At 47.1% G+C, this 23,876-nt stretch overlaps 2 protein-coding genes across 4 annotated transcripts in view; both read right to left on the reverse strand.

Moving 5' to 3' along the window:
* The window catches only part of Gnb1 (G protein subunit beta 1), a 66,431-nt gene extending 65,922 nt beyond the window's left edge, over positions 1–509 (reverse strand). Inside the window, exon 1 of one of the 2 annotated variants that reach the window (XM_052715536.1) lies at positions 353–509. The gene's annotated coding sequence lies outside the window, so the exon portion shown is untranslated. The remainder of the gene's footprint in view (positions 1–352) is intronic. The other variant, XM_052715535.1, reaches the window with a different exon arrangement.
* The window catches only part of Cfap74 (cilia and flagella associated protein 74), a 145,615-nt gene that overhangs the window by 36,875 nt on the left and 84,864 nt on the right, over positions 1–23,876 (reverse strand). The gene's annotated exons all lie outside the window — the stretch shown is intronic.

The following is a 23,876-nucleotide window of genomic DNA, read 5'->3' on the forward strand; positions in this document are numbered from 1 at the left end:
GACCCCGGCCCCGGCCTTGAACCCATGACCCCGCACCCAGTCGCCGTATCTCGGATGCAGCCTTAAGCCCAGGATACCGGCCACGGTCCCACATCACGGATGCGGCCTTGCGCCCAAGACCCCAGCCCCGGTCCGCATCCCGGCCTAGGCGGCTCCGCCCCAATCAATCCGGGACCCAGGCCCCGCCGCCCACCCGGCCCACCCAGCGATTGCGGTCCCTGCCGGCCCCACCCTGGAGAGCAGGATGACTCGGGCGGCCGATGACCCCCGGGCAGGAAGAAGAGCCGCAGGGCCCGGCCCAGCTCGGCCCAGCTAAGGGCCGGCGCCACTCACAGACCGGAGCCTCGCTCACCTCGCCCTCGCCCAGTCTGGCGCCCACGCCGCCGCCTGGTCGGCCCGGTCGTCGCGCTCGCGGCTTGCGGGCAGAAGCCGGCGAGGCTGGTCGGGTCCGCGCGGCGGCTGTTCCAGTCCCAGCCCCGCTGCCCTCGCCGCCCGCGCCCGCCGCCGCCGCCGCCGCCGCCGTCGCCGTCCGCCCCTCAGACGCCTCCAGCCATCAGGATGGGCGCGGCGGCCCCTGCCTGCAGCCTCGGGAAACCCCACGTCGCGTCACCGCGCACAAGCAGCGTGCGCGTGCCGCGCTTTCCGCCCCGCCCTCCTCGCCTCTGCGCGTGCGCGAGCGCCTTAAAGGCGCCATGGTACCGCTTGAGGGTCTTCGAAGGGGCGGCCTGCAGATCGGTGTCGGTAGCCTCGGGCCCTAGCTTGCTGGTGTCCGCCCCAATGCCACGTGCCCCAAGCTAGGGGGCGGTGTGTTCTGCCTGCGTGTCCAGCCCGGGAGGGCCGGAGGGCGTAGGTGAGCGGCCTAACGGGGCCTAAGGAGCAACAGTAGCCAGGTAGAACAGGAAGGTCGTCAAGAGTAAGCCCCAGAATTCCACCCGCCTCGGGCTAACATGACTCCTGCCACACTGACTTCTTCACTCCCATTCTGTCCTTTCCAAAACAGTCTCAGTACCTCTCTTACTTCCTCCAGGCCTGCACTAGCCTCTCAAACAAGGGCCACAACCTTTTGGTGGACTCATCTCAGCCTGCCTACCACCTTGGCCTCTGGGACCTGGCACTGGCACTTCTCCATGCTTGTGGCTGAGGAGGCTTTCTTCTTCACACTTTACAGTTTCCATTCTTGTTGGCTCCTGTGCACCTTGCAGCCAGGTCTACCTCCTCCTCTCTACCCTGTTCCTTCTTGAAGCAGCCTTTGGGTGGGTGGTCTTCACATCTTCCTCCCTGCCCTGGATGCTTCCTGCCAGGCCATAGAAAAGTCCCTGTCATTGTTCAGCCCTGCCAGTTTCCTCATAGGCTCGTTCTGTGTCAGCCCTGAACTGAGAGACCTTTCAAGAGTCCTAGCTCCTGCTAATGGTCACTAGAAGGGAGGATTCAGATGCTGGGTATTCATTGCTACTAAAGTGCCATTACTTCTGGCTGGCTGAGCAGACAGCCTGAGGGAAAACATATATATGAAAACACATGTACATACAGTCATGTGGACATTTGTGTCTGTTCTTCTTGAGCACACTAAAATACTGCAGGGTTCATTCGTATTTTCTTCCTTCCATGTCAGTGACCTTCTGCTTAGAGAGTAAGGAACCTGGTTCCAGTTATCTCCAATGTAACCATGGTTGCTTTCACCCCATCCTATGGCCTCTTACCCCTGGGCCTCTATGTCCTCTACTCCATCTTAGCAAGACCTGACTTACTGTCTTGTGTGTCGCTCTTTTACCACTGACAACTCCAGACTCTCCCAGTAGAGTCATCTTGTGCTTCAGCCCCTTGTCAGGGTCCACTGTCCCTTGTGACTCCATCTTCCATAACTTTGTGAAGGCCAGGCCTTTGCTGCTGTCACTTTTGCACAGATATTCCCAAGTCCTTTGTGGCCCAGTCCTAAAAGCACATCCATTGCCAGCTTCATTTCTCAAAAGTGATCTATTCCCAGCTGTCTTGCCCAGCTTTTTTCTTATTTCACTGTGACTCCTGTGAAGACTTCCTCACCCACTGTGACCACCCCACCCCCAGAGGATCCTGGGGAATATTTATGGTCTGGGAAAAAGTATCTAAGTGGCATTCTAAGTTCCAAGTGAAAGGGTCAAGACCCAGCAACCAGAGCTATACCTAAGAAGATAGTGGGAGGGACAAGGTCTCTGCTGTTCAAAAAAGGGTGGAGCTAGAGGAACATGAACAGCTGGGTAACCAGGAGACATCTGGGCCCCAGGTTCCTGCAGAGAAGGGATGGGGCAAGGAGTAGAGTCCAGCACCTGTAGAAAATTAAAGAATCAGGGTTTCTGGGTGTTGGCAGGTGGTCTCAGGTTCTAAGGCAGTCATCAAACTCCAGCAAGCCTGATGCCCACCCTTCAAGATCTGTGTCAATGAAGACTTAAAGTAGAAATGAGAAGAGGAAGAGAGGGAGGAAGGAAGAAGTAGTATAGAAGAGCAACGGACAGAAGCAAGTAGTCCAAAGTATACAAGACCAGTTATCTCTACAGAATCCTCCATGTTGCTGTGAGCCTCTCAGCCACTCCTAAGTCTCCTAAGTGAAGATGGGGGAAGGGAGGGAACAGACTGAGCCCTTCAGGGGCTAGCCTCTGGTGCTCCCCTATTCTAAAAGCTGCCTCCTCCCTGGGCCCAGTTATTGTCAGCCCATGAACATGGTCCCTTATGAGGACACTGAGCCTAACATGGTTGATATGGCTGAACTGTTGGTTTAGAGACAACATCTTGCTATGCAGCCCAGGCTAGAGTAGATTTTGGGATCCTCCTGCTTCAGCCTCCTCAGGCTTTGAGATTTAGACTCTGTGCCTCCATGTGATCTGTGATTGTTCAGGGTGGGGCAGAGCCTTCCCTGGAACTTGCCCCACAACACTGGCTGAAGTCATCATTTATGTGTTTATGCACAGGGTGTGAGGGACAAAGTTGAGGGGAAGGAAGGAAGGAAGGGGGGAGGGGCTGGTCCCTTTTTCTCAGATCCCTAGCTGAAGCTTCAGGCTGCCACCTAGCCTCACCCTCCTCTGATATGTGCACTTCCCAGGCAGCAGGGACCTCTGACCCTGGACCTTGGTCATTCTCCAGCCTGTTCCAGCTAACAGCCAGTGCCCTGCCCTGAAGATGATAAGAAGCTAGCCTTCTCTTTTGTATCCCAGAGGGTCTGAAGCCTCCTTTTTCATCCATCTGCTTCAGCCCAGGACCCTTGTGTTTTTTGGTTCCCACACTGCTGCCCAGCCCTCTCCACAGTTAGTAAAAAATTTGAGGGATCCCTGCCTACAGCCCAGAGCCCAAACCTCTCCTGATTTTCCAGGCACACTCCCTTCTCAGGAAACATCTCAGAAATCAGCAGGCAAGTCCATAGCCACACCCAGTCAGATGTGACCAGCCCAGGGCTCCATCAGCAGTGGCTGCCGAGCTAAGCAGGGCTCCCGGGTAGAAGCGCTGCCCAGGAGCTGGCTTAGTGCCCAGCCTTCTCTAAAAACCTAGGGAGCATGGATGTATAATTCAAATGCCCCTCCCCCATCTGCTCTTTAGCAGGAAATGGCCTAACAGGAAAGTAGGTCTTCTTAAATCTGAATTATTCAAACAATCTAGGCATGTGACCGGGACCCAGAGCAAGGCAGTGCCCTGGTGCCTTGCTCCAGCCAGGCAGGCTTTGAAGAGGCTTGAAACAGCAAGGGACATTTCTAGATTTCCAGATCTGGTAAAAGGGCAGGATAGTGACCAGTAAAGTCCCTTTGTCATGGCCTGGATTCAGGCCCTCGGGGCATCTGTCCCTGTCCTGCTGAGCACTGTCTAGTTTTTCTACCACACAGCTATTCCATCATCACTTCCAGTAAGTGAGACTGCAGCCTCCCCTGCCTCCACACCCCAGAGCACTGAGAAGAGGAAGGAAAGAGAGGAGGGACACGTGATGGTGCCCAGGGACTCAGAATGTAGGTGACAAGGAAGAAAGAGCTAATTAGTTCCTGTGGGTTTCCAAAGGCAGGGTTTGGAGAAAGAACAGGGCCATGGCTCTTGAGGAGACCCTCGTACCTCCTTCACCCCCTAAGCATACTTATCAGTGCCCATTTCTGCTGTGACAACCTGGGCATGGCCCCGTGCAACTCACAGTCCTGACCTCCAGTGGCACATCTATCCTCCAAGGAGGGGACATGGAGGGAGCAGAGTGGGTGGCCTTTGTAGACTGGCCAGCATACTTGAAGGACAGTTAGTCCCCTGCAGTCTCACAGGGGTTGGTTCTATGCCCATTAGTCTTACCATGCTTCTGACCCTGCAATCCTTCTGATCACAGACCAGACATCCTGTATGCAGGGCACCAAAATTAGATGGGAATGGAAGGGATGTCAAAAGTACCCAGTGATGCCAGGGGTGGTGGTGGTGAACACCTTTAAATCCTAACACTAAGGAGGCAGAGATGGGTAGATTTCTGTTTGAGGCCAGCCTAGTCTACAAAGCAAGGTTCAGGACAGCTGGAGCTGTTATACAGAAAAACCCTATCTTGAAAAACTTTTTTTTAAAAAGTGTCCAGTGAGCTGGGCACGAGGATAATTTCATCACTCGGGAGGCCAGCCTGGGCTTCATAGAGACACTGTCACAAGAATAAAATAAGTGCTGGCAAGATGGCTCAGTGGGTAAAAGTGCTTGCCACACAAGCCTGGCATCCTGAGTTCAATCTTTGGGACCCACGTAAAGGTAGAAAGAAGCCGGGCAGATCTCTGTGAGTTTGAGGCCAGCCTGGGCTACAGAGTGAGTTCTAGGAAAGGTGGAAAGCTACACAGAGAAACCCTGTCTCGAACCCTCCCCCCAAAAAAAAGAAAAGAAAAAAAAAAGAAAAAGGTGGAAAGAAAAACTCTATAAAGGTATCCTCCGAGTTCCACACATGTGCTATGGCATGTGCTTGCCCTGCTCCAATAATAAATAAAATAGAAGTTGCAGGCAGGTCTGGGGTGGAGGATAAAGGCAAGTGAGGCTGTGTCTTCTCCACTTGAGTTGAGTCAGAAACTTGAGGAGAAGACAGATGGTTCCTTGTTGCCCATGACATGTATGCACTGTTCAGACCTTCAGTAAAGGCCTAGTGTGACCAGCAGTGGGAAGTGCCTTCCTGGGAAGAAACAACAACTGGTCTCTCTGAGATGTGCAGAGAGTATATCACCCCGAGCTGCCTGTGTGAACCTCTTGCCCTATGCTATGGCCCAGGTGCCATACAGAAACCTAAACAAGGGGCTCTCCTGTGCCATCTTCATTTAAATACAACCCTCTCTAATGCAGAAGGCAGCTATGGGCAGAAACACCAGGAGGCCAAACATATAGGTTGAAACGGTGAGAGTCAAGCCAAAAAGTATACAAATTTAAACCATCTTGTATGAAAAGAAGCAATGGACAGACTTGGTAAATAGTTCATGAATAGACATCTGGGCTCTGGGCATAACAGGACCCAGGTGTTCCCTGAGGCTGTTGGGGCACTCCATTGCCTACCCATGCCTCTGCTCCTCTTTGTGGTATCTCCCTGTCTAAGGAAATTGCTGTATGAACTGCCTTCTGGTCACTCCAGTTCAACACCACAGTATTCAGAAGCAGGTGAGATGTCTGTGGAAAGAAGACACTGAAGGGCTTCATTCAGATTTCAAGGCCCTGTGGCAGAAAGCTAGAGGCTACCATTAGTGTCTCTGTTTATATAACACAAAGTTTCCAGCACAAAGGGTGGGACTGTTACCTGTCTTCAGGCAGGAGGAAAACACTGCTCAAAAAAGGAAGAAACTGGGCTGGAGTGATGGCTCAGTGGTTAAGAGCACTGGCTGCTCTTCCAGAGGTCCTGAGTTCAATTCCCAGCACCACACGGTGGCTCACAACTATCTGTAATGAGATCTGATGCCCTCTTCTGGCCTGCAGGCATACATGCAGATAGAACACTGTATACATAATAAACAAATAAATCTTTAAAAAAAAAAAAAAAAGGAAGAAACTTCATAGGTGTCCTTCTCCAACAACCAGTCTTTCTGCTAAACTAAGATTTGGAACTATGCATGGTGGTATATGTATATAATCCCAGGACTTGAGGCCAAGACAGGAGAATTGTTATGAGTTCAAGTTCAGCCTGGTCTACATAGTCAATTCCAGGCTATCATAAACTACCAAGTGAAACCCTGTCTTAAAAAATCAAAACCAAGGGGCTGAAGAGAAGGCTCAGCAGTTAGGAGCATTGGCTACTCTTCCAGAGGACCCAGTTCAATTCCCAGCACCCACATGGCAGTTCACAGCTGTCTGTAACTCAAGTTCCAGTGGGTCTGATTCTCTCACACAGATGTACATGCAGGCAAAACACCAATGCACAATTTTAAAAAAATAAAACCAAAAGAATACATAAAACTTCAGATTTTGGGCCGGGCGGTGGTGGCGCACGCCTTTAATCCCAGCACTCGGGAGGCAGAGCCAGGCGGATCTCTGTGAGTTCGAGGCCAGCCTGGGCTACCAAGTGAGTTCCAGGAAAGGCGCAAAGCTACACAGAGAAACCCTGTCTCAAAAAACCAAAAAAAAAAAACTTCAGATTTTGGACAGCAGTTAAGCTACACCTAAAGGGAGGCTCTGTTGTTTGTGGGACTCATGGCTGAAAATCAGTTTTCCTGGCGACTCCTGCTTTGGTCGCTGCTCTTAAAGCCCTGGGCCCAATGCAGGAATTAGGGCAGCTCTGGACAATGACTTGTCAGAATGTCCAGTTAGTGCAGGAATTGTAAATAAACACAATTCCAGGATCACTGTACTGCTCAGTTGCTCAGTTGCTTAAGCAAGCTAGGGCTCCCCTCTCTAAGCTTGGGGCCGCAGCCCTGCCTCTAGACACCCACTAAAGCATCTCTGAGAGGTCTAGGGCCATCATTGTTCCCTCCTTCCCAACAGTCCTATTTTTTTCCCAGCCTGGAAAAGCAACTTAGGCAAAGGCCACAGTTGTTTTCTTGAGCTTCCACCACTTCCTGCAGGTCACAGGTTCTGGCCTGCAGGTACAGCTCGTGGCCATACCCTAGGTACATACTCTGTGAGAAAGAATGAATGGAGATACCACAGAGTTGAGGCATGCAGAGGCCTGTACCCAGACCCTGATGGACACATGGAGGAGAGGGCTTGAATGAACATGGATGTCAGGCACGGGCCTCAATGTCCAGATGGTGAGGCAGATTGGTCCAGAGGCAGCTCTGAGCTCTGAGACATCTTGTGGTTCCCTGACCAAAACCTCTCCTTCCCCCACAAAGTATTACCCACATACCCCAGCATGCTCAGGAAGGGAGTCCTGGGGCCAATGAATGGGAACACACATAACTACTGGCCATACTGGACCCAGGAACCTGATATGGACCCTGCAGTCATGATAGCTTGTCGAGGGCAAAAGAGGAACCTAGACTCTGAGCTGCTAAGTACAGGCCCCTGGCCTCCAGCTCTCTTCTCTGCCTAGGGCCTTGCCTTGGGGAAGGGAGTTCATGACATCCTGGGAACTCATCTCCCAGCAGATGGCACCCTGGGACCCACTATCCTAAGACTAAGCTCTTCCAGCACCTGCCAGGTAAACATCTCACACCTGTGGCAGCAGCAGTAGGGCAGGCTGCCAATGTTTCCGTGGAGTCTAGGCTCCTAAGGGTGCTGCCTAAGGGGCCTCAGGAAAGCTGCTGGCACTGAAGGTTTCCCAGACTCCTGTCCACCGCCTGCTGGACCCCACCAGGTATGGGACAGCTAAAGGTAGGAAGTGTACCTAGAAGTGCCCTTTACACCAGGGAACTAGCTGAGGTCACTGGACAAGACAATGCACAGTGCCATGAGGGCTGGGAAAGTGGGCCATCTACAAGCCTTGCTTGGCCTCTGGGGACTACAAGGCTCCCAGTCAGCACAAGGTGCAAGGTGTTGACATGAGGTATAATGGGCCCAGGACTCCTACCAGGCATAGTTCTGGCCACAGTACTTTCTGTTCATGCAGCCCTGGATTTCCCTTAGGCTGAAGATCTCTATATCATATCTTTTCTAACAGAAAGACACCCCAGACTACCAGATTGACCCTCCCTGAGGAAGGTTCTAGGTTGCAGCTTCCTAGTCTCAGTGAACCCAACCTTGATGTCCCACCTTCTCACCCTTTCCCTGCTCAGCTCCAGGCAGGAAGTCTCCACAAAGAACCTCCACATGCCTCACATGGACTTAATCAGAAGGGAGACCCCTCAAATATTTCTAGTTCAGATATTTCTCAGTTCCCCAACATGGAACTCTACCTTGTCAACTGCTTTTTTTTCTTTAATGTAGAAAGAGCTGGAGAAATGACTCAGAAGTTATCAGCACTGGCTGTTCTTCTGGAGGACCTGGGTTTGGTTCTCAGCACTCATAACCTCCGTAACTCCAATCCAGGGGAATCCAACACCCTTTTCTGACCTCTGTAGACACCAGACATGCACATGGTGATGCACAGACATATATACATATATATATATATATATATGTGTGTGTGTGTGTGTGTGTGTGTGTATGCCAAATACCCATTCACATAAAATAGAATAAAAATTAAAATAAAATGTGGAAAAACACAACATAATGTGCTGTTTTACAAATTATATTTATTTATTTATTTGTATTTAGAGAGAATGTTTCATATCCAAGGCTGGCCTCTAACTCACTATGAAGTCAAGGATGACCTTAAACTCCTAATCCTCCTACCTCTATCTCTCTGACATGGAAGGGCGGTACACAGGCTTGTACCACCATACCCCCCAATGAATTGGCATTGAAGATATCCATAGTGCTGCACACACATTATCACTAGTTCCAGGATCTCCATCTCCCAGATGGAGAACAGTTACTGCTATTTTCATCTTCAAAGTGGAATCCTACATTTGTGGCCTTGAATCCAGCTTCAACAACACAGCTCTCCTTTTTTATACACTGTACCTGCATCAGTACTCCATCCCTTTTATAGCTGAATAGTATGTTATTGTTCACACATACCATGTTTTAGATATCTATCAATAGATATTTGGTTTGTTTCCTACTTGTGGCTATTATAAGTAAGCTGCTATAAATATCACAGAAAATGCAGCCAGGTGGTAGTGGAGCATGCTTTTAATCTCAGCACTCGGGAGGCAGAGGCAGGTCAATCTCTGAGTAAGAGGCCAACCTGGTCTACAGATTGAATTCTAGGACAGTCAGGGCTACACTGAGAAACCCTGCCTCAAAAACAGAAACAAACAAATAAACCAATCTCCCAAAAGAAGCAATGTGTGGGTGTGTAGTGATTCATGCCTGTCATCCCAACACTTGGGAGGCTGAGGCAAGAGGACTGCTGTGAGTTCATAAGTACCCTGGGCTACATAGTGACTTCTGGGCCAGCCTGGGGTACAGAATTAGACTCTGTCTCAAAAGTATATAATCCCTCAACACATTTTGTTGGGTTTTTTTGGGGGGGGAGGGCTTTCTTCTTTGGTTTTGGTTTTGAGACAGGTCTAATGTAGCCCAAACTAATATAGGGAACTTGTAATTCCCTATATTACTGAGGATACTGTTGATAGGAAAAGATCTCTCATTTGGTAGTCTTTACTCTTTTTTTGTTTGTTTGTTTTTTTGCTTTTTGAGACAGTGTGTGACAATGTAGCTCTGACTGTCTAGGAACTCAGTATGTAACCCAGGCTGGCCCTGAACTCACAGCGATCCACTGGCCCCTGCCTCCTGAGTGCTAGGAATAAAGGTGTGCACAAACATGCTCGACTCTTTTATTTTTGTTTGTTTATTTTAAATTTATTTTGGTTTTGTCTTTTTTCAGACAAAGTCTGACTATGTTCCCTGGCTGGTCTGGAACTTGCTGTGTAGACCAGAAGAGCCTCAAATTCACATAGATCCATTTGCTTCTGCCTTCTAAGTGCTGATATTAAAGAATGGGTCATCACTTTTTTGTATTAAAAAAATTTTTTTTGAGACAGGATCTTATGTAGCCTAAGCAAGCTTTGAGGTCATGATCACTCAGCCTCTGCCTCTTGAGTACATCCACATTTCTATCCTTTCTATCCTGATGGTCTCCTGATTTCCACCCAGTGGCCTGTGCTAGGTGTGAAGTCAGTCTTCAGATTTGGAATGGGAAGGACCAGGACTTTCTCTTTGTTCCCTTCCTGACCAGAGTGTAGGGCTGAGGTAGCTGCTCTGGGCCTTCCTGCTGCTTCCTCAGGCCAGCTGACTTTTTGCATCATGCATGAGTCTGCCCATCATGCCAATGGCATTGTCCCAGGCCTCTGACTAGGACCCTAGTGAGAACCTATAGTTACCACTAGCACCTTTTGAAGCGATGATAGGCATCCTGAACTCATTATGGGCAGGAATGGAGGGGTCTCTAAATAGCCTCCTCACCCAGAGCCACTGAGCTACGCTCTAAGTCACATTCAGCCATACTTCACACTCAGGCTGGGCCCTGGGCCCCATTGTGCAGGCTCCAAGGCAAGAAGCAGTTAGCAGCCTTCTGCAGAGCCATCCCAATGCCAACCCTCAAGCCCCAGAGCAGTAAACACCCCAGGGGCTCAGCCCACACATCCTTGGCAGGACCTGGGCCCTGCAGGGACAGCTTCCTCCTGAGTGGACCTCTGGGGTCCAAGAGCTGTTTGTCTATAATCCTTTCCCTATAGTTTTAGTCACCTGCCACCTGGGAGATGATGCAAGGTTTGCCTGAAAGAGGCAATGAGGAGAGGCAGGGCATGAGGGCAAGCCAGGGATCTAGGCTGTACACAGTGCTGTGGTTTGGGAGGACTGTTGGTGTGGGGCTTGAGGAGGTGTTTGGCCTCCAGCTGCACGTATGCATGCTGGAGTTGGCATCTTTTATCACCTTCAGCTGCCTTCTTGAGGAGACTGGGCCAAAGGTGCTAGGTGTTTTGAAAACCAGCATAGGAAGCCGAGAAGAGAGCCAGGGCCCTGGAGCTTTTCTCTTTGACGTTCCTGTGAGATGGGCTGGGCCCTGCTGCAATGCCCCTGGGGCTCATGCCTAGGCCTGCCCTAAATCCTCTGGGACAGGTCCTTTTCACTAGCTCAGACTTCTAAGGGCCTCCTGTTCTGCCTCCTTTGCCCTTCAATCACTCTCTGAAGTTTTATTTTTGTATATAATTTATTATTATTATTATTATTATTATTATTATTATTATTATTATTGGTTTTTCAAGACAGGGTTTCTCTATGTAGCCCTGACTGTCCTGGAATTTGCTCTGTAGACCAGGCTGGCCTCAAACTCAGAGATCTGCCTGCCTCTGCCTCTTGAATGCTGTGATTAAAGGCGTGCACCAACACTGCCCAGCTATACTTATTTATTTTTGAGACAGGACCTCAGTGTGTAGACTTGGCTGGCTGGGAGCTCACATAGAGCTGTCAGCCTATGCCTCTGAAGTGCTGGGATTAAAGATGTGTGCCACTATACCCAGTCAACCGTTTGGGCTATGAGAGTCAGTCTTTTTGTTGTTGTCTGTTTTGTTTTGTGTTTTTAAAGACAGGGTTTCTCTGTGTAGCATTGGCTGCCCTGGACTCCCTCTGTGGACCAGGCTGGCCTCTAACACAGAGATTCGCCTGCCTTTGCCTCCAGAGCGCAGGGATTAAAGGTGTTCACCACTACCTCAGACTGTCTTGACATCTGAAAGGGAATATATAGGAAGCCCTCCAGCCCTGCAGTGGGAACAGCAGGAGTGGATGTCTCTGATTTGAACACTGACTAGGTGTTCCTGGGGTCCTGCTGGAACGAGGTTCATGTCTGCCCGCTGCTACCTCATCTGTTCACCATGGCTTGTAGGTGTTGCCTCCCAGGCCAGGATTCTGTAGAGGACATGCACCTATACAGTTTTACTCCCCAGCCTCAGTTTTCCTTACATACCGTAGAGATGTAGACAGGACGGAGCTCCCTGGCAGAAGGCGACTTCTACTCTGATGGCTGGCCGCACTGGACTTTATGAGCAGGGAGGTCTGTGCTCTTAAGAGAGGTCTGCACACTTAAGATTGAAAAGAACATGAACGAGCCCTTCCCTGTCCCATCATAGAATCCAAGGCCTTGGACTGCTCAGCTGAGCCTGAGCCAAGCTGGGGCTGGACAGAGCAGGGAGTACAGGGTGGTACCGCCCCGCTCCAAGGACTAGGTCCAGGCCTGTTGGCTCGCCTGGTGGGAACGTGGCACCAGCAGGCTGTAGAAGGCCGTTTTCAGGAATTGTTAGTCGGGAAGCTTGGCTCCTGCACAGACTCCAGTTAGAGTTCTGACAGAGCTAGCGTCTGCACCTGCGGGACTGTAGCTGTCGTCAGCTTACCATGTGGCTGGGATGGAATTTATGTCTATTTTTGTTCTTTGCAATTGTGGAAGCCGGAACAAGACAGCGTTTCGAAAACAGAGATGGAGAGCCCCCTACCCCTGATCTTCAGCCCAAGCTCTTAGTTCCACCAAGCCACTGGACATAGAAAAGCCGTCACACCGGGTTGTAAGCGGTGCTCGAGCGCCTCCTGGTGGGAACAAGCGGAACTTCCGAACGCTGGGCGGTACCACTTCCGGGATGGTTGAGCGATGGAAAGGAGGTGGGGCTAAAAGTGGAGCGAAGAAGGGTGTGGTCTGATTGACAGACCTGGAACGTGGGCCGTGTCAGGGCCGGGCCTGGGCGAAATGTCCAGCTGGTCCCAGTAACCCTCTTAAGGTGCTGACTTTGCATCCCAGATCTTGGTGCATGGGGCACGCTTGTACTAGCACGTGCAGGCTTCCAACTCAGAAACATTAAACAAGAGGGAAAAATCCTAGGTGGTCTGGTGACAAAACTTGAAATTCCGGCACTAAGGAGGTGGAAAGCAGGGGAATCACCTACCTGTTCAGGGACAGCCTTGGCTACGTGGTGAAACCTTATCTCAAGAAAACAAAAAGGGCTGGGTGGTGGCCCTGTGCTTTTAATCCTAGCACCCGGGAGGTAGAGGCAGGTGGATCTCTGAGTTCAAGGCCAGCCTGGTCTACAGAGCTAGTTCCAGGACAGTTAGAGCTACACAGAAAAACCTTGTCTCAGGGGAAAAAAAAAAAAAGAAAGAAAGGAAGGAAGGAAAACAAAGAAGGGATGCTGGAAAGATGGCTCAGCTGTTAAGAGCACTGGCTGCTCTTGTTAGAGGACACAGTTCTGTTTCCAGCATCCACATGATGGGCCACAACTGGCTATTGCTCCAGTTCCGGGGCATGTATGTACATTCAGGCAAACACACATACATAGAAAATAAAAATAGTTAAAAAAAAAAAAGAATAAAAAGGGTGGGCAGTGGTGGTGGCACATGCCTTTAATCCCAGCACTTGGGAGTCAGAGGCAGACAGATCTCTGTTTGAGGCCAGCCTGGTCTACAGAGTGAGATCCAGGACAGCCAGGGCTACACAGAGAAACCCTGTCTCCAAAAACGAAAACAAAGCAAAAAAATTCACATTGAATGAAAATGAGTGCATGATAGCACCTAGGTATGGTTTAGGAGAAGGGTTTTATTGTAGAAATAAGGGAAAGAATAGCCAGAGGCATCTGGAAGGATCCAGACTTGACCTTTATCATGACCTTTATATATGACCTTTATCATTAACCACGCCATGGGAACAGGGTGGGAGCAAGAGGAAGAGAAGAGAAGAGAGAAAGAGATGAAAGTGAAGAGGGCAAACATGCCAAGAGCCTGTCAGCCAGGAGCCAAGGGCAGAAGACAAAGAAAGACAAAAAGAGAAGCTGAAGGATGGGGAGCAAAACCCACTCCCTGGGGTGGAGAGGCTTGGAGTAGGGGTTGGAGTGAGAAGTGCTGGGAGAAGCCACAGGGACTGAGTGAGCCTTGTCCTGGGTTTTTTTGGGACCTGACATTCAGCTTTTTTGTTGATAAGGAACAATGTAATCTCTTCTGTAACTGCTTCTTAGCTGAAATTGGGGCATTGTGTGGGGGAGCAGGAAGATTGGAATGTTGGTCAAAGTCTGGAAGGGAGAGACGAGTGCAGGCTGGGGGACATCTGTTTTGCTCATTGCCCAGATTTGTTGGGACTAGTTGGAGCTAGCCACTTTGGAACAGCCTGGGATGCAGAGGCTCAGCTGGTCAGAAACTTCTTCAGAAGCATCTAAGGCCTGTGTATTTGGAGCAGTTTGCAGTCTAAGTTGATTGGAAATCTGCTGGACAGATACAGACTAGGGACAGAAGATAAATTAAGGAGTTTAGGGGAAAATCATCTTGGATGTACACTTGAAACTTCTAGGCCTGTGGTTCTAGTAGTTGAGGGGAAGAGAAGAGTCCCAAGACCATGGGAAAGTGGAGCTACCCTCAGGGATAGGCAGTAGGCAGGGAAACTTAGGCTGTTGACTGACAGAAGTACTTATCTCGAGTTTATTTGACCTGTGACAGATGGATCCAACTCTCAAGACTCCCTGAAGCTTACATGAATTTTTTTCAATTTACAAAAAAAGGGATAGAAGTTTTAGACATATCAGCATTACCATTGTTTATAATCTGCACTGGAATACACATTGTAGAAGCAGTAGAATCACACCTTTGAGTCACACCAAAAGCTTGAGGACCCCCCCCCCAAAAAAAAAAAAGATTCTTCGCTAAAAGCGTGAACACTCTTTCCAGAGGACTGGATATACAGTGATGTTTTTAGCATGACTGAGAAGAGTACTTTTAAGTCTGTACTTAAAAGACAACCAAGGAAATTTAAAATTTTGAGCTTTGACTATGGTAATAGTAGTCAGTGCTTTACTAGAGCTAGATTAAGAGCTTATCAGAACTCCACTGATTAATGTCAAAATTGAACTTTTGAAGTAGTGAGAAGGAAAGAAATCTGAGTTTTTATTTTTTCATGCCTTAAATCACTTTCTTAGACCTTTACAACTTGCTCTACTTGCTTTAAAACACTTTCATAGACCCTTACAACTTAAATAAACTTTAAATCTTTTCTTTTATCCAGTCATTTACCATGAGACACAAGTGGTTGATTATTGAGGACAGTCATTGCGAAGCAAGTTCCTTTAAATAAAGGAATGGTATTTCTTTTATTTTTTTAAATTTATTTATTGTTATTTTATGTGTGTTGATTGGTATTTTGCCTGCATGCATGTTTATGTGGAGTTACAGACAGTTGTGAACTGCCTTGTGGGTGCTGGGAATTGAACCCAGGTCCTCTGGAGGAACAGCCAGTGCTCCTAACCAGTGAGCCATCTCTCCATCCCCGGTATTTCTTTTAGTGTGAAGTCAGCCAGCAAGGTAAACTGTGTCTGCCTTTCTCAGCTGGAGACCTAGTAGCTCTAGAAACAAGTGAGGTCTGATTATATATATGAAATGGACTGACCAGTTGCAGCTTTTCAGGGAAGAGCTGGTTTCCTTGCAGCTGTTAAACTGATAAAGCTACAGTTAGCTGTCAACACCATCAGAGATCTGAGAAGGATAACTTATAATCCAAATGGCCTCTGTATCAATTAAAATAACTGAGACTTACTGGCTACCTGGATGGTTACCCTAGGCTCCCATGGTCATGATGGCTTTGTGTGTGTGTGTGCGGGGGAGAGGTTGTAGGTCTTTGGCTGTCACACAGGATAGTTTTAAATCTTCAGCTGCTGCACAGGGCAGCATTGGCCTTCAGTTGTCAGACCTAGAAGGTCTGAGAGATTTTCCTGTAGGGGAGGAACTTTGGAAAACTGATCTATCTTGATGAGACAGAGTAGGGTAGTCAACCCAAGAGTATGCACAGTTTGCGCAGGGCCCTGGTGAAGCATAGGCCACTTCTTCGCTCAGTAGTTAGCATTACAACAATCAGGTATCCCATCGTCTTTTTTGGAGACTTTAGGGTTTCCTCTAAGAGTTTGGCATTTTGTCTATCACAAGAAACTTTTTCACTAAACATTTTAAATGCCATATTCAGCAGATCTCTGAAGTTTGCAGACCATTGTCTATTAAGCATACCTGATTTAAAGAAACTTTACTTGTTTTTAGTTACTTGCTTTAAGCTTAAACTTGAAAACATATACAGGAGGCTAAACAAAGCTTGTCAATGTAAATGAATTACATTTGTATTTAGCATGACTATGAGCCTAGTTCTGAGCACATTAAATACTTTGATCATTTATTAGGTGACTGATCATTAACTTGCAAGTCTTAATTATTTTTAATGGTTTACAACAAGTTAGTAGCTTTTTTGTTTGTTTGTTTTTTCAAGACAGGGTTTCTCTGTGTAGCTTTGGATGTCCTGGAACTCACTATGTATACCAGGCTGGCCTGGAATTCACAGAGATCAGCCTGCCTCTGCCTCCTGAGTGCTGTGACTAAAGGTGTGTACCACCACCACCTGGCAAGTTAGTAGCTTTTCTTTCTTTCTTTTTTTTTTTTTTTTTTTTTTTTTGGTTTTTCGAGACAGGGTTTCTCTGTGTAGTTTGGTGCCTGTCCTGGATCTCGCTCTGTAGACCAAGCTGGCCTCGAACTCACAGAGATCCGCCTGGCTCGGCCTCCCAAGTGCTGGGATTAAAGGCGTGTGCCACCACCACCCGGCAAGTTAGTAGCTTTTAAAACTTAGGATTTTACAGCTTTATCCCTGTTAAGTTTGAGCCTTAAAAATTTGAATCAAAGGTTTAGTTGAAGATCTTTAGCATCAAAATAAAACTTTAAACCATAAATGCAGTCTATGGATAGACTGGGAACCTTACTCTCTTGGTCCTTTTATACTGCACAGTTTCTTATATAGCTCACTTTATCAAAATAGCTAAAGCTTAATAAAGTTAGCAAAGACAAAGAGGACAGACATATAAATTCAAATCAGTTACTGTTAACCTGAGTAGACCTTGAGAATTTATAAATTTTATTTATCATATGCATGGTGTTCCTTATTTAAATTTTCTAGAAGCCTGGTGTTGAACATAATTAGCAAAGACATAAGTGGCTAGACATACATCTCTAAGTCAGTTTCTGTTAATCTGAGTATACCTTTATAATCTTAGTAATTTATAAACCTTAATCAAACGTACTTTATCAAACATATGTTGTTTCTTATCTATAAAATTTTTTGAAGCCTGGTGTTGAACAGTTAGCAAAGATATAAGTAGTTAGATGTAAATTTCTAAGTCAGCTTTTGTTAATTTGAGTAGACCTTTATAATCTTAGGAATTTATCATACAAAAATCCATACTAATTCAAAATATTTTGGAGACCTGCTCTTGTTTCTTAGTTTAAAAAAGGGATACAATGGTAAGCAGAGAGATCAGTAGGACTAAGAAGTTTTATGATGGCTGCATTAGTTGGTTTATACCATATGGTCATCTTAATCGAGGTGACAGTGAAGTTACGTTGTGTGTACTCTTTTAACCTTAGTAAAGATGGCTACCAGCCACATGGTTGCTTCCACCCTGAAGAGGTAGTCAGCCAAGATGGATGTAAGCCACATAGTTGCTACTCAAAAACATCTATTTTTCTAGTAGATCTATTTTTTTTAACCCAAGAGTTGAATCCAAGCTACATATACAGTAAGTAGATCTATTTTCCAAAGAGCTGAATCACATATAGCAAATTGAGTATAACAGGGCCTCAGACCTTAGCAGGCCCCTTAGACCTTAGCCCAACTGACTCCACGATGGAAGTGCCATGCAGGCTGTGAAACTCAGCACATAGACAGCCCCACCTGCCAGAAGTGAAAACAAAGGCCTGATCCATCCAAGTCCATAGTTATGGGAGAGTCTCTAGATGTACTAACCTTGTTTTTTGGTCTCTGTAGTTCTGCTTCTGACTAACTGTTCTTGTTAACTGAAGTATGTCAGCCCAGAACATGGTTTTTGTCCTTAAAAGCTCACCCTGAGGAAGGCTCAGGGCTACAGTGAGATCCCAGAACACTTTCTATTGGCTTAAACCCATGTCCAAATAGTCTTCTCTGGTAAATACCCCACAACATTAAGATTCAACCTTTTGTTACAAGTTTTTTTTTTTTTTTTGAGCTGAGGATTCAACCCAGGGCCTTGTGCTTGCTAGGCAAGCACTCTACCACTGAGCTAAATCCCCAACCCCAAGCTAAATTTTTGTTACAGATTTTACAGCTTCTTTAACCACACCCAAATGAATTTACAAATCCTGAGATAAAGAGTGTTTACACAATAGTCTCAAAAGATTTCTTTAAAGTAGAGCTCAGAGAAATCCTAGAGATAAAAGATTTGTAGAGGGGAGAGTAGGAAAAGCATAGAGATGAGACTTTTGGGAGTGTAGAGCATGGAAAATTAAGATGTAAGAGATTTTGGGATCATTTGTTTGTGCAGTGACAGGAGCTGTTACCGTATGAGAGAATATAGAAATTGAGTGTGCCGATTTTTGACCATTTATTGAGCTGCACTGAAGCCAAGTCATTTACAGTAAGACATTGAGGAGTCTGAAGAGGAATTTGAGTCTCTGAGTCTGAGGAGGAAAGGAGAAAGGGCTGCAAAATGAAGGAGAGTTCCCATAGGCTCCAGGAGAGAGCTGAGCAACAGAGAATAGGGTAGCAGTGAGGAATAAGAGTCAAAAGCAAGAACTCTAGGGAGGATTCTATTATCTTAGAGGCCTTGGAGAGCATAGAGAAGAGACAGAGCAGGCAGCTTGGGGGGCAGCGGGGGGTGGGGTGGGGTGGGGTGAAGTGAGGAAATGGCAGTAAAGGCCATGAGGGTGGGCATAGAGAAGCTGAGGGACTTAGCATGTAGCTCCTATTCAGTTGAAGCCCCTGGCTCAGCCCTGCTTGGTCTGGGAAGCCCATTCCCCCTCTCTCTTCAAACTTCGCCCACACAGAGAATCTCAAAACAAAGGAAAAGCGCTAAAGCCCAGTTCTGTGTTGTTGGTGACTATTGCAGCTCCCTCCCCTGATGCTGCCATCCATCCAAGTACTTGCCTAAGTGCTCAGCTTTTGACCATACTTGGGCATAAACCCAGCTTGTGGTGAACACATCATCACCACTTGCCTACAATCTATAAAACCTCCCTGCCTTAGCTCAGGCACATGACTTCTCTGGCCTCGATCTCTGAGACTAGTGAACCCACCTGGGAGTTGCCTTACTCAGTAAACCTGTTGCTATACTTTTTCAATTCAGCTTGATATGGCTTACTACATCAGTGGAGAAACTTATTATTTGGGGCAGAAAATGTCAGCTCCTAGCAGAAGAGAGGACAGGGTTGCAACATATAGGCCCAGGAGAGCATAAGAAAAGATAGAGCAGGTAGCTCCAAGGGGGAGGAGGCAAAGGAAAGAGTCACAGATAGGAACTCTGACTGAGGAAGGATTCTGATATCATAGAGGCCCAGGAGGGTGTAGAGAAAGCTGTGGGACTGCACCTCTTATGGGAGGCAAGGAAGCGCCAGGAAGGAGCTGAGAGAACAAATGGAGAAGAAGGGACAAGAGTTGTACAAGAATTTAAATCTGGGGTGTCCCCAAGTGGACTGAAAGACTTGTCAGAGAGAAATGTCCCAAATCACAGAGAAGAGGCTTCCCTTTTCACATGACAGGGGCCTGGTAGGGTGAGAGAAGCTTTCTGGCACATTGGTGTGGCTTTTTGTCATTAAGAGTAGACAAAGCAGGCAGCTCCAGGGTGACACTTACCCAGTAGAGGAGAGACAAGTGGTTAGAGCAGGTAGAGGAGAAGACAGCTGAAGAGGTAGACTAGGAGAGGTTTTTGGGGAAAGGGAGGGTTCCAATAGAGGGAGAAGAATAAGCGCCTTAGTAGAGAGATGCCCATGTGGGCACCCTGGAGGATGTATCAGGCTTCTTAGTAGAGAGATGCCTATATGGTGGGCACCCAGTAGAGTGTAGTAGACTCCAGAATCCAGAGAGAGGACACTTACTGAATGGGCGAGAAGAGAAAGATGGCAATAGCAGGTGGAGGGAGGAAATGGCTGAAGAGGTGGCCTCTAGACTTTGAAGTAAAATGTGGTGGGTAGCAGAAGCCAATAGAAACAAATGACCCATACGCACCCAATGAGAGTCAAATCAGCAGCTTGATTTGGTTAGGCGAGGCCAAGCCTCTTGGGAGGAGGCTCACATGTGACTCTCCTGGGTTTTGAGCATCAGATGAGTGAAAGAGAGGACACGGTCACTCTTAGGTATGGTTGGGGAGAAGCGTTTTATTGTAGATAGCCAGAGACATCTGGAAGGGTCCAGACTGAACAGGGCTATGAGAGGAAGGGAGGGCATGAGAGAGAAAGAGAAGAGAGTGAGGAGAAAGGGCAAGCAAACCAAGAACAGCCTTGGACCAAGAGGAGAACCAAGACAGTGCATGGCCAAAATTGTAGGTTTGTGTAGGAAAGAGAAACTGGGGGAGGGAACTGAAGCTCAGACCCTAGGCTGGAGAGGTTTAGGGTAAAGGGCAGAGAAGTGCTGGGAGAAGCCACAGGTACTGAGTGAGCCTTGTCCTGGGTTCCTTTGGGACCTGACACACAGTACATGATCTCTAGCCATCTACTGAATAGTACTGGGCTCTTTAACTCATTGTATATGTTTTTGGGGTTCAGTGTTTAGCTTTCCTTTTTAGCACCCCCTTTTACAGGCTGGACTCTTCCAGGAAGATGTTGAGATAAGGACTCCATTTGTCTGCGGGAATTTATGGAAGATAGGGAAGCTAGAGATCACAAAAAGAAGGGAAGGATAGGGCTGAATGGTGGTTGGGGTAGTTCTAGTTATCAGTGTGACACACCCAGAATCACCTGAGAAGTCTCAGTGAGTGACTGTCTGCATTTTGTTGCAGTGGGAATCTGCTTAATTAATTGATGTGGGAAGATCCAGTACACTGTGGGTAGCGCCATTCAGTAGTTAGGGGCCCTGAGAATGGAGAATGGAGCTGAGTACAAACAAGCAAATGAGCGTGTATGTATTCATCGTTCCGCTCTTGACTGTTGGTGTGATGTGACTAGCTGTCTCACGCTGACTTCTCCACAGTGATGGACAGTGATCTGGAATTGTGAGCTAAATAATCCCTTTTCTTCCTTAAATTGCTTTTTGTCAGGATATTTTTCCTCAACAGCAGAAATGAAACCAGGACACTGGTCTCTGTTTTTGAAAGCACTTGGCCGGGAGTTCTGGGTGTTTGATTGGAACCTCCAGCTTGCCCCTGCATGGTCTGGAAAGACCCATTCCTATCTCTCTCTCTCTCTAAACCCTGTCCACTCAGAGAATCTCTGAACAAAGGGAAGGCACCAAAAAGTCCAGTTCTGCATTCTTGACTGCTGTGGTAGCTCTTCTCCTGGAGTTGCCAGCAGCCCAAGACCCTGAGTAAAGTGGTCAGCTTTTTAAACCATAATTGGGCATAAACCCAGCTTGTGGTGAACACATCATCGCCCCTCACCTACAAGCTATATAAGTTCTCTGCTTTAGTTTGGACATGTGGCTTCTCTGGCTTCAATTTCAGGGCCTGGAGAACCCACTTGGGAGTTGCTTTGCTCAAATAAACCTGTTCTTACACTTTTTCAAATTGGCTTGATTTGGCTTACTGTGTGGATGGAGAAACCTATTATCGGGGTACAGAAAACCTATTACTGGACTCTTCATGTCGTATACATTTTCTCCCAACCCTCTGGTACCCATGGCCATATGCTTGTTCTATCCAGAGAATGCACAGCATGTTCTACAGTAGGGAATGTCTCAAAGTTCCTGGAACACACTGATCCTGAACCTTTCTGGCTCTAGGGAGTCTGGTCCCTGCCTGTGTGACCTTCTGGATTAGAGACAGGATTTGTATAAGCACATATACATGCACACATCTCTCTCATACACAAAAGTTGGGTAAAGACAGTAATTGAATTTTTTTTAAAATTTATTTATTTATTTATTATGTATACAGTGCTCTGTCTACATGGCCAGAAGAGGGCACCAGGTCTCATTACAGATGGTTGTGAACCACCATGTGGTTGCTGGGAATTGAACTCAGGACCTCTGGAAGAGCAGCCAGTGCTCTTAACCTCTGAGCTATCTCTCTAGCCCAGCAATTGAATTTAAAGAAGTGGATCATGTGATTATGGAAGATGGAGAACCAGGGAAGATCTGATATTTTCTTGGCCTTCATGTGCAGATAGAATTGCTTTTTTTTTTCTTCAGGAACCCTGGTCTTTTCTCTCAAGGCCTTCAGCAGAATGGACCAGGCCCAACTACATGTTGGCAGTCATCTGTTTTCCTCAAATTCTACCCACTCAACTATTAATCTTATCTAAAAAGTACCTTTGCATACCGTCATGTTCCTTATAGAATTATTCACAAAAGCAAAGAAGCGGAAACAATCAAAGGTCCACTGATGTAAGAGCCAAAATATGGTCTCTGTATACAATGGATGCTGTAATCTACAGAAGGAAATTCTGTCTTGATGACAATATGCCAGGTGGGGGCAGGGTTGCCCAATGGGTGACTCTCGACATCCTAACAACTTGAGTTTGATCTCTGGAACCTACACAGTGGAAGGAGAGAAGTGACCCCTAAAGTTGTTCTCTGATCTCTGCATATGCACGGCAACACATGTGACCACACATGGAGAAGACAGCCCAGATGCTCTTCTAGGTTTTCTCTCTTCTTTAGTGACCAGAAGATATAAAGATGGAGAATGAAGATTTATTTTCTGTCCCTAGATGCACAAGGCGCACAGAGATCAGCCAGCATGAAAAGGAGAAAGAAGAAGAGGATCTGACTATCTGTCAGGGGCTAGGATGAGCATAGAATCACAGCCAGAAGGACAGCTGTGTTGGAGGCCAGGGGAGAGGTGGGAGTGCTGTCTTGGCTCTGACTTGGTCTCCCAGGGATGGAAAGTTTGAGTGTAAATCATGAATTCACCAAGATTTCAGAACTTCAGAGCTGTAGCCAAGCTCTGTCAGAAGATAGCAGTCTGGGATGCCGAAAACTGAGTCTACTATTCACAGTTGTGAGCCATAGTCTGTTGTGGGATATTTGTACACTGTGTGAAAACGTATTGCTATGACTGGTGTAATAAAAACTGAACGGCCAATAGCTAGGCAGGAGGTATAAGTGGGACTTCCAGGCACAGAGAGAGGAAGATAATCAAGGCACAGGGAGATGCCAATGAGACATGGAGGGAGTTGGACATACAGAACAAAAGAAAGTAAAAAGCCATGAGGCAAAATGTAGATTAATATAAATTATAAGAGCTAGTGGGACAAGTCTAAGCTAAGGGACAAGCTTTCATAATTAAGAAGTCTCCAATGTTGTTGTTCGGGAACTGACTGACAGGACAGAGAAAGACTCTTTATCAATGGTGCCCAACATAGGGCTTGAATATCCAAACATAGGGCTTGAGAAAGTTAAGAAAAGTTCTGGACAAAGAGCTGGATGTAGCTTCCTAGTCCTGCAGTCTCTCAGGTGGGCTGGTGCTTGGCAGCATACAGAGGCGTGGCTACTGGCTGCTGCCTGCAGGTTGGAGCCAGCTGCCAGCACCATTCACCAGTGCCATGCACTAAGCTGAGCCACGTCGGCAACTGACATAGCAGTTTAAGATTTGTCTCATGCTATCACAGAACACTGCAGATGCTCAGTAAAGACAGATCCAGACAGGATAAAAACCTCTGAACAGGTAGAGTATGCTTACAAATGTGCTTAGATGCTAAAGAAAATGAATATAGACAGTCATAGAAAAAATAAATATTTTTAAAATTTTAAAAAGAGAATAAAGTAATATAAAAAATAAGCCATGTAAGGATAGAAAATATTATAACACAGGGAGTTTGGACCTTATATGGTGCTTTGTTAATTTTGAATTTTTTGAATGCTAGTGAACAGAGAATGACAGTTGCCGAGAGACTGTGGAAGGGACTGCTGAATTATACAAGCCTAGCTGCTTTAGGAATATCTTGGCTTCAGAATGGAAGTTGGGCAATGTGTTGCATTGGGGGAGAGGTTA

Source organism: Peromyscus californicus, unplaced genomic scaffold (genome assembly GCF_007827085.1).
Source record: "Peromyscus californicus insignis strain IS unplaced genomic scaffold, ASM782708v3 Scaffold_5__1_contigs__length_169319896, whole genome shotgun sequence".
Lineage (NCBI taxonomy): Eukaryota > Metazoa > Chordata > Mammalia > Rodentia > Cricetidae > Peromyscus > Peromyscus californicus.